This window comes from Castor canadensis, chromosome 15 (genome assembly GCF_047511655.1).
Source record: "Castor canadensis chromosome 15, mCasCan1.hap1v2, whole genome shotgun sequence".
Lineage (NCBI taxonomy): Eukaryota > Metazoa > Chordata > Mammalia > Rodentia > Castoridae > Castor > Castor canadensis.
In genome coordinates, this window is record NC_133400.1 from 44,683,689 (window position 1) to 44,695,022 (window position 11,334).

The 11,334-nt window shown below is 47.3% G+C and overlaps 1 long non-coding RNA gene across 1 annotated transcript; it reads left to right on the top strand.

Annotated features, from left to right (window-relative positions):
- Window positions 1–6,941: 6,941 nt before the first annotated feature.
- On the top strand, window positions 6,942–11,334 carry LOC141417203 (uncharacterized). Its single transcript, XR_012441791.1, has 3 exons — window positions 6,942–7,101; window positions 9,330–9,365; window positions 11,288–11,334. It is a non-coding gene; the product is annotated as an uncharacterized lncRNA (long non-coding RNA).

The following is an 11,334-nucleotide window of genomic DNA, read 5'->3' on the forward strand; positions in this document are numbered from 1 at the left end:
GCTATAAATCCAAGTCTTCCAGAAATCACACTAATTTTATATTCATCAATTTCAAGTAAAGGGAGTGTATAAGAATGACATGAACAACTGTTCTCTACAAAGTCCTACTTTTTTAATTTTATGATTTAAATGTATTAGCAACAAAAGAAGATAATTAAATATGTCAAAATTATTCCATCTCACACTTTATTACAGGTGCCCTACTTACCATTACTAAATCAAAATTCCTAAGCAAATGAAAACCATGAGTTCCACCAAAGATTTGGCCTTGTTAGGGTACAAATGTTAGGGTACCTTTGATGCTTGTAACCCACTCAGCCTGAAACTGGCCATGGCTATGACCCAAGCCACCACTTACTGGAACTAAGGGAGGTGTGATGGTTTCTGGGAACAGGGACTGTTTCTGGTTAATCTTGCTAGAATGGTATGTGAGTCAATGAGTTAAGAAACCTGGTGTTTACCAAATTCCTGATAAATAATCTTCAAGTAATCTTGCCCCACCACCAGGATGTGGGTGATATCAGAAATATGTGACCACAGGGGCCATAAAAATTGCTGTGTGACCATGACTAATGTCTAAAAAATATAAAAGCAGCCTGAATATTGTATTTGGGGTTCTCGTTGAAACCCGCTGTGTCAGGCAGATACCCAGACCCCAGCTGGCTGGTAATAAACCTTGCTTTGTGGCTTACATTATCGTGAGTGTCTTTTGTTCCTATGAAGGGTTGTCAACTTCAGACCCCAACATCTGGAGGTCCCACCAAGATCTCAGCCCCTCCCTGAGAAGAACAAATGGCCTCCGATACCAAGGTTTAGTTGAGAAAGACCGTGGAAGGATGATTGGCCACCTCCGTTTGGAGGGACTTAGAGTCCCCGTCTGAATTTGGTTGAGAATTCTCATTGAGTGGAAGGAAAGGGTTATAGCCCTGGAGGCTTCACTATTGAAAGTCGTGGGAGACATCCCCAACGGTCAGGAACCGCGCCAGCATCCTCAGTGGGTGCCGTTTGGGCGGTCTTTGGGTAAGGATCCTGAGTCTGGTGTGAATGGAATTGCGCCTGTGAGAGTAGTCTGGTTGACCGGCAGGTACTTGTGTATGTTGGAGAGTCCTGTACAAATTTGTTTGTCTGCTGGAATTGTCTCTCTTGTTCTTTGCTGTCTCCTCTGTCCATCTCTCCTGATCATCATGGGACAGGTTCAAGTAACTCCTAAGACCCTTCTTCTGAGTCATTTTTCAGAAATCCGCACTAAGGGACACAATTATGGCATGAAAATTAAAAAAGGTACTTTTGACACCCTTTGCTCAGTGGAATGGCCAACCTTTAATGTAGGCTGGCCTTCTCAAGGTACCTTCTCCTTGGACACGATTAAGAAGGTCCGAGATGTTATTAATAGACCTGGTCTTCATGGCCACCCTGATCAATATCCCTACGTCCTTATGTGGCAGACTTTAGTAGAAGACCCCCCTTCCTGGCTGAGGCAATTTATCCATAGGGCACCTACAGACCGGCCGCAATACTGGCCATGTCGGGGAACACCCCCAGTCCCGTTAATTCCCCTAAGAAGCCTATTCTGCAGGAAGACCCAACTCTCCATCCACCCTTGATAGACTTAGATTGTGAAGTAAATCCCCCGCCATATGCTGCTGCCGCGCCATTCCAGCCAGAGGCAGATGGCTCCCCTGAGCCTCCCCACTCGTCAGCCTCCCTGTCTGCACCCCCTACATCAGCCTCCGGGCCGTTGAGGGGACTCAGGCCCAATAGGCAGTGAGAAGGAGCCCCAGAGGAGGAGCTCTCCTCCACTTCCACCAGGCCCCCCATCCTCCCAATGCGGGCCCTGGGTGATGCTGGTCCTGATGGGGGATGCACCTATCAGTATTGGCTTTTTTCAAGTAGTGACCTGTACAACTGGAAAGCCCAGAATCCTCCTTTTTCTGAGGACCCTAGAGGCCTGACTGATCTGTTCGAGGCCATTTTGCATACTCACAGTCCCACATGGGATGACTGTCAGCAGCTCCTTAAGACTCTATTCACCACTGAGGAATGGGAGCGGATTCTCATTGAAGCCAGAAAGAATGTCCCCAGCAACAATGGGCGACCAACCACCCTGCCAAACCTGATTGATGATCGTTTTCCTTTAAACAGACCCGACTAGGACTATGGGACTGCAGAAGGTAGGGAGCGTCTCCGTGTCTACTGCCAGACTCTTATGGCAGGCCTCCAGGCAGTAGCCCGCCACTCTACCAATTTGGCTAAGGTAAAGGCAATAATGCAGGGGGAAAATGAAAGCCTGGCCGCATTCCTTGAGTGTCTTTACGATGCATACAGACAGTATACCCCCCTAGACCCACTAGCAGAGGTGAATCAGTCAGCCGTGATAATGTCCTTCATAAATCAGGCTGCCCCTGATATTAGGAAGAAACTATATAAGCAGGAAGGGCTTGGGGAGATGACTACCCAGGATCTGATGAAAGTAGCTGAAAGGGTTTTCAACACCCAAGAAACCCCAGAAGAACGAGAGGGTAGAATCAGGAAGGAGAATCAGGAACTACAAGAAAGGATTCAGAAAGAGGACAGGGAACACCAGAGTAAGGAAAACAAGAAACAGCAAAAAGAGATGGCTAAGATATTGCTAGTAGGAGTCCAGGGTCTGGCCGGACCAAGTTCTGGACGGACCAGCCCCACACGTCCCCAAAGAGATTGACCCAGGATAGACCAGGGACAATGTGCCTATTGTAAGGAATATGGACACTGGAAGAAGGAATGTCCCAAACTCCAGGGTCGCCCTGGACCAAATAGCAGGCCCAATAATGATGCCCGGGTCCTGTTAGCTGGAATGGACAGTGACTAGAGGGTATGGGACTCGGACCCCCTCCCTGAGTCTTGGGTAACCATATATGTGGAGGGGAAGCCCGTGAGATGCATGGTGGACACAGGGGCCCAATATTCAGTTCTTAATAAACCTACTGAGCCACTGTCCCAGAAAATTAGCCTCGTGCAGGGAGCCACTGGATCCAAGGCATATCAATGGACTAGCAAACGTCAGGTGGATTTGGGCTGACATCAGGTGACCCATTCCTTTCTGGTCATTCCTGAGTGCCCTGCCCCACTTCTAGGACATGATCTGCTAACTAAGGTGAGGGCTCATATTCACTTTGAGCCAGACAGTATCAAAGTGACAGATGGACAAGGACAGCCCCTCCAAGTCTTGACCATGTCTCTCAAGGATGAACATCACTTGTTCTCCTTGTGGGACCCTCCCCCGAAACCTATTGAGTGGTCCCCTGAAGTGGCTTATTGGATTCAAACCTACCCCCAGGCTTGGGCAGAAATAGCAGGTGTGGGGTTGGCGGAACATCGAGCCCCGGTAATAGTAGAGATCAAGGCTTTGGCTCAGCTCATCTGAGTCTGTCAGATAAACCATCTCCTGGAGGCTGGAATATTATGGCCCTGCCATTCTGCTTGGAACACTCCACTTCTCCCCCTTAAGAAACCAGGGAGAAAAAACTATAGGCCAGTCCAAGATTTAAGGGAAGTAAACAAGAGAGTCGCAGACATCCACCCCACAATCCCCAACCCCTATACCTTGCTGAGCCATTTGCCCCCCTCCCATATTTGGTATGCCACTTTGGACTTGAAAAATGCTTTTTTTTAGCATAGCCCTGGCACCCAATGGTCAACACATTTTTGCCTTCGAATGGCATGATGAAAATACGGGAACCCCCGGACAGCTAACATGGACTAGACTTCCACAAGGTTTCAAAAACTCCCCTACTCTGTTCAATGAGGCTCTTAATCAGGATCTGGACTCATCACCGGAGCCACAGTTCCATCACACTTTTCCAGTATGTAGATGACTTGCTTCTGGCAGCTGCATCTGAAGCTGAGTGCTGGCAAGCCACTGGAGACCTCCTCCAGGAGCTGGGGAAGTTGGGCTATCGGGCCAGTGCAAAGAAGGCTCAAATTTGTAGACAAACACTCACCTACCTGGGGTATGAACTAAAAGAGGGAACCAGATGGTTAATGAATGCTATGAAAGAAACTATTCTCAGACTCCCCATCCCCACCTCAGCTCCAGAGGTCCACGAGTTCCTGGGGACAGTGGGCTACTGCCAGCTGTGGATATTGGGGTATGCTGAACTGGCAAAACCCTTATAAGAGGCAACTAAGGACAAGGCCCCTTGGGCCTGGGGGCCAGATCAACAAAAGGCCTTTTTAGGAGCTCAAGACTGCCCTGGGAGTCTGGCAAACAATGAATCAGACAGCAGTAGTGAGGCTGCAGGTGCGTTGTGCAGTGGGGTCAGGCAGGAGGTGGTCAGGCTGCAGGCAGAGTGGGTCAGGCTGGAGGTGTGTTGGGTGCGGGTATCAGGGGTCAGGTGGTGACCAGGCTGCAGGCAGCGGCGGGGAGGGAGGTGCTTTGGGATGCCGCGGTGGAGGTCAGGCAGGAAGTGCATCGGCTTGTGGGAGGCGGGGTCAGGCAAGGGGTGCATTGGGCGGTGGGGGTCTGGCGGGAGGAGCATCCAGACTTGCGAGGAGGGGGTCTGGTGGGAGGTGATTCCGGATGCAAGTGGTGGGAGTTAGGTGGGAGGTGCTTCAGGATGCGCCTGGGGGGAGTCATGCGGAAGGTGCTTCAGGATGCAGACAGCTGGAGTGAGGCGAGCAGTGCATCAGGGCGGCGGGGGTCAGGCTGAAGGTGCGTCATGCGGTGGGGGTCAGGCGGGAGGTGTTCGGGCTTCAAGCAGTGTGGATCAGGCTGGAGGTTCCTTGGGTGCGGGTATGGGGGGGTGGTCAGGTGGTGCCCTGGCTGCAAGAGGCGGGAGTCAGGAGGGAGGTGCTTTGGAATGCCCATGGTCGAGGTCAGGCGGGAAGTGCATCGGCTTGTGGGGGCGGGTCAGGCAAGGGGTGCATTGGGCGGTGGGGGTCTGGCTTGAGGTGAATCGGGATTTGCTAGGCAGGGGTCTGGTGGGAGGTGTTTCCGGATGCAAGAGGAGGGAGGTGCAGCAGGATGCAAGTGGCCTGGGTTTGGTGGGAGGTGCCTCACCATGCGCAGCGGGAGTCAGGCGGGAGGTGCTTCTGAATGCAGGCAGTGGGAGTCAGGCGAGCAGTGCATCAGGGCGACAGGGATCAGGCTGCAGGTGCATCATGCGGCGGGGGTCAGGTGGGAGGTGGGCTACCGGCCGAGGGGGGCAGGCGTGAGGAGGCTGGCGGTGGGGTCAGGCGTCTAGTGTGTCGGGTTATGGTTGGCGGGGGTCTGGCGGGATGTGCATCGGTATTTGCGCAATGGGGGTCTGGTGGGAGGTGCTTATGGATGTAAGTGGAGGGAGTTAGGTGGGAGGTGCTTCAGGATGTGCCTGGCAGGAGTCATGCAGGAGGTGCTTCAGGATGCAGGTAGTTGGAGTCTGGCGAACAATGCATCAGGCGGGCGGGGGTCAGGCTGCAGGTGCGTCATGCGGTGGGGGTCAGGCGGGAGGTGGGCTCGGGCGTCCGGGGGCATGCGGGAGGTGCATGAGGAGGCTGGCGGCGGAGTCAGGCGTGCAGTGTGTTGGGTTAGGGTTGGCGGGGTCAGGCGTGCGGTGTGTTGGGTGGCGGTGGTCAGGCAGGAGCTGCACAGGTCTGTGGCCACCTGAGGTCAGGCGGTGCTTTGGGCTGCGCGCGGCGGGAGTCGTGCGGGAGGTGCTTTGATATGTCCTGGGTGGAGTTCAGGCGGGAGGTGCATCGATTTGTGGGCAGCGTTGTTAGGCGAGCGGTTCATTGGGCAGTGCGGGTCAGGCTTGCGGTGCATTGGGCGGCGGGGGTCAGTCGGGAGTTGGGCTGCTTGCGACCTGGGTCAGGCGGGTGGTTCTTCAAGATGCGGGCAGCGGGGTTCTGGTGGGAGGTGCTTCAGGATGCCCGCGGCAGGGGTCAGGCTGGAGATGCGTCTGGATGCCTGCTGGGGGGTGGGGGGGTAAGGGGGGGTAATGTGGGAGGTGCCTCAGGATGCATGTGGCATGGTTCAAGCGGGAGGTGTAGCTGCCTGCGGGATTCAGACTGGAGGTACTTTGGGTTGCGAGGTCAGCCTTGCAGTGCATTGGGAGGCGGGAGGTAAGCTGCAGGCGGCATGGGTCAGGCTGGAGGTTCTTCAGGATGCACATAGCGGGGTTCTGGTAGGAGGTGCTTCAGCATGCAGGCAGTGGGAGTCAGGCTAGCGGTGCATCTGGCAGCCGAGGTCAGGCAGGAGGTGCGTCGGGATGTGTGGTGGGGGTCAGGCATGCGGTGCGTTGGGTTGTGGGCAGCGGGGTCAGGCGAGTGGTGCATCGGGTGGCGTGGGTCAGGCATGAGGTGCGTTGTGCCATGGGGGTTAGGCGGGAGGTGATCGGGCTGCAGGTGCGTTGGGATGCGGGCAGAGGGGTCAGGCCTGCGGTGTGTGGAGTTTTGGGAGTCAGCGTGCAGTGCATCGAATTGTGGGCAACGGGGGACTGGACAGCCGTGTGGTGTGTTGCCGCGCCTTCCCCCCCTCCCCCCCCCCCCCGCGTGCCCGCCTTGGTGCCCTTGGCTGGTGACATGGGGACATCGAGTCACACCTTCTCCTCCTGCCCTGAAGCCACTGCCTCTTCCCCCAGAGCTGGTCTGAGGCTCAATGCGCTCTGGCTAGGCTCCTGCTGCATTGCTGTCCTGGAGAGCAGCTCTGCGACCAGGGCCACTGTGGGCGCCTGTAGATGCTGTTTAGAGACCAGGTTTGTCACTGTGTTTCCCAGGGCTACAAATACAGTACTATGATTTGGGGGGGTTTTGGCTGAAAGTAGAACACATTGGTTTTCAGAAAATTTTGAGGTTGAATGTGAAGAGATTTGTGAGGAACAAAATGAGAATGTTTTTAGGAAAATTGTGTATTTTCTGAAATAATTGTTAGTAGTTGGAATATCTGTTTCTAATATTTGCTTTTTTACGGAATCATACCAGAAAATCTGCAGATCATATTCTGTGGGATAGATTCTTTTGAAGACTTGAAAACTCAGCGTGGACATTTAATACCAGCACTGTCATTTCTGAGTATGCTGACTGCATTCAATGTGAGAAATTCCTCCAGGAAGACAAGGACTACCAAGCTCTGAGAGGACAGAAAGGGTGAGCATTGTTTCAGTCCAGAAGAAGTTTTGAAGCTCACTGTATTATACACAGGAACTTGGTTGTCAAATGTTGATTTAGGATTCTGCAAGTTCACTGTCATGGTGTACTTGTAAATGAAGGCATCTTTTGCACATCACATTTGCTCAAAACTTTTTTTTGTGGCACTAGGGTGCAAATTCAGACTTTGTGTCTGCTAGGGAGGCTCTCTAACTCTGAAGCCACATTCCAGCTTCCACACTCTGAAAAGTTGCCTGAGGTAAACATTAACACAGTGTCCTTAAGAACTTTCCTAGTCAAGTGGTATGGGATTTTTGTGTTTTAACACAACTTTATTTATTCTTTTAAGTATTGGGAATTGAATCTAGGCCTTCATGCATGCTAAGCAAGTGATCTACCACTTGAACCATGCCGCCAGCTTATTTTTGGTTTTTGAGACATGATCTTGCTATGTAGCCCAGGCTGGCCTCCTACCTCAGCTGCCCAATTGCTGACATTATAGGTATGTGCCATTAAACCCAGATTTTAATTAATAAATTTTACAATTTGTTGCTCACTCACGTGAAAGCTGCCTAACTGTAATGCACTATCATTGCGTATAGTCAATAAATGTTCAGCCACTGGAGCTTTTTCCAGAAGGAAGATATCTGGTGTTAAAGAGTAAGCTTTATTGCCAAATGTCTATGGTGCTCTGACAGATAAGAGGAAGCTAATTTAACCTTGCAACTGGATAACTAGATATTAGGAACTTTGGTTGGACAAGAATTACAATCTTTGAGCAGAAATCATTTTTGGAAGTGGTTTCTGATTTTTGTACTGAAATAACTCTTAGGAGAGGGAGAGACAGCTCAGAGGGTCTTAGGCATCTCACTGCAGGGGTATTTTGAATTATTTCTAGAAATGGAGTGATGAAATTTAGAGACCTTAATTACTTGAAAGGAAGAGATGGGTACTGAAAGTACAGAGAGTATAGGCTTGTGGAGTGGCTCAAGCAGTTAGAGTGCCTGACTACCATGCATGAGGCCTTGAGTTCAAATTTCATTACCATTACAAAAAGAAATAGAGTCAGGCTAGCCAGATGTAAAAAAACTCCTGTAGCTAGAAAGGAGATTTCAAACAAAGATATTTCAAAAGATGAAATACTTTTCTTTTCTATGAGTAATATGTAATTATTTTAGCAAACTTGGAAAAGAATAAAAATTATAATAAAGAATATATATATACACACGTACATATTTTCCCCCTCTGGGCTGAGGATTAAACCCAGGACATTTGCACATACTGGGCAAGTGTTCTACAACTGAGCTACATCTCTGACCCAAGAAGTAATATTTTAAAGCCATCAATCAAAATAGTTATGGGAGTGATTAGTGATATAATTTGGCAAGAGGAATGGTACTAGAAGAGAAGAGTTTTGAATGGTAAAAGAATGCAGTCTGATGCAAGTATGCAAGTGGAATCTAGATGTGAATAAACAATGTGAGTATACAGTGCTTTGTATCACTGGTTTTCAGATTTTCTTTTCTTTTTTCACAAAAAGAGAGGCTGCACTTTAAAAACACTTAGATGATATCACAAAAAGCAGAACAGCCGATGAGCTTCACAGCATAAAAATGCCTGAGAGCCCTGACATTGAAGATTATATTCACCTGGGTTATGCTTTGTTACAAAACAGAAAAAAAGGCTGGCAGGTAAAAGTGACTGTTCCTGAGGCCAAGTGATACAGCATTGTTCAAAATGGTATTTATAATTCTATTTTTTGACAGCTTTTTGGTATACTGAGTAAATTGACAGCCAAAAAGCTTGATCTGGATTTGAGGTCATCACATGTTTACTTAATCAACAAATTCATACTGTGTCTGCCTGAGTCACTGGGTCAGGTGCTGTTGGAAAGACAATAATTTGAAGTCATCTCTTTCAATTGACATAATTGTGCTGTTACAGTTCCTCTGGATTATTAATGAACACATTAGAAGCCAGTCAATCAGATAGTAGTATCTGAAGAATGTATCCTTTGAGGCAGTTATGTTTTCATTTCTCCAAACATTGTTAGAATTCTTTTGGAATTTCTTTTACTGCACATGCTCATTGTTTTGAATACCCTCAGTTTTGTTTCCTAATGAGTTGGTTTACAAAATAATGAGTTTGAAATTCAAAGTTAAGTGTGCCTGCAAGTATTAACAATGTAAGAATAGTTTTTCATTTAATTTTTCTGTTATTTTTTCCAGTGCTGGGGATTGATCCCAGTTCCTTGACTCTGCTAGGCAAGTAATGCATTCTCAGATTTTGTTCTTACCTTTTTAAAACTTGTTGATAATAATGGTGTTTGAAGTCAGGGTCTCTTGCTTGCTTGGTAGGTGCTCTACCACTTGAGCCACACCCCTAGCCCTTTTTTCTTTTAGTTATTTTTCAGATATGGTGTTTTGAGTTTTTACCCAGGGTGGGCCCTCAGACCTTGATCCTCCTCCCTATGCCACATCACACAGATGGGATTATTTTGGGGGTGGTGGGACTTGGGACACAGATAAGAATACAGGTACACAATATCATGCTCAGCTTACTGGTTGAGATGGGATCTTGCTAACTTTTGGGATTTTATTTTGTAGTATTGGGATTTGATCTCAGAGCCTTGTGATTGCTAGGCAGGCAGTCTACCATTTGAGCCATATCACCAGCCCAGGTCTCACTAACTTTTTGCCTTCCCTGGATTAGAACTGCGATCCCCCTGATTTCTGCCTACCAAGTAGCTGGTATTGTTACAAGCATGAATCACTCTGTCCAGCCTCTGTGCTTAACTATTTTTTTCATGATTTCTCAGTACTGTCCTTGTTAGGATTGTTCTTAACCATTTTATGAGCTCTAAAATTATATTGTGAAGCATGAACGTGTGGGCTTCATATTTGATTATTTTGAAGAAAATTAGTGCTTTTTGCTAATTTTGTTAAAATATACTCAATGCTTAAATTCTTTTTCTAAATTTCCTTAAGACTACAGATCTTCATAGACTTTTTGTTTTTGGTGGGCCTGTTGGGACTGGTAGTACTGGGGTTGGAACTCAGGGCTTTTCACTTGCGAAGCACTTGCTCTACCCCTTTAACAACACCTCCAATCCAAGTCTATAAACCTTTAGGTTACAGAAGTACAGTGAACTCCTAAAAGAATAAACAGAGCCAAACCATCCAAAACCAATACTGTATTGTTTAGGAATAGATACATACGTGGTAAAAAACCAATAGTAATATATCGAAATTTGGGCTGTTTTCCTGTGACGTATACCTGCATTTCTCTCTACTCAGCAGGTAGAAACAGGAGGATCGCAGTTCAAAGCCAGCTCTGGCAAATAGTTTCCACAACCCTATATTGAAAATACTCAACACACAAAGGGTCTGGTGGAGTGCTATGGTTTTTCTTTTTTTAAATATTTTTTATTGAGTACTGTTGTACTGGGTATATTTTGTTACATTTACAAAAGTCTTTTACAATATATCATAGTTAAATTCATTTCTTCCATCATTTTCCTTTATTTCCTCTCTTCCTATTCCTGGATTAGTTTAACAGGTCTCATTTTTCCATTTCCACACATGAGTACATAATATTTCCATCATATTCACTCTCACAACCCTTTTCTTACAATCCTCCCTGCTCCCAATGTAACTAACCCCCAGACAGGACCAGTTTTACTTTCTTGTGTTGTGTTTTTTATTAGTTTATTTCTTTGTTTTTGGTGGCACTGGGTCTGTTCTCTTATTTTGAAAAAAAAAACAGTTTTTGTTTAAGATAGCTCTATAAGGAGTTTCACTGTGACATTTCCATGGACATACGTATTATAATCCTAATTGTTTCATCCCTTCCTTTTGTCCTTTGTACTTTATTCCCCTTCCATATTCCTTATTGTATAGAAAATACATCAACCGTATTCACATTCTTAACGTCATTCTTTAAATGTTCTCCCCCCCGTTAGTGACTTCCCCTTCGATTGAGTTGTTTTTCGTAATATTCTTTGCATTTTTATTGGGCCTATATTCTACATCTGAGAGAAAACATGCAGTGTTTGGCTTTCAGAACCCGATTAATTTCACTTAAGATAATCTCCATTTCCATCCATTTCCCTGCAAAGGATAAAATCTCATTCTTTTTTGTGGCTGAATAAAATTCCATTGAAAATTCTTGTTTTTCTGATTTACAGATGTAAAGAAAGTTGTACAGTGACACAGATTATCAGGAAATGACCAC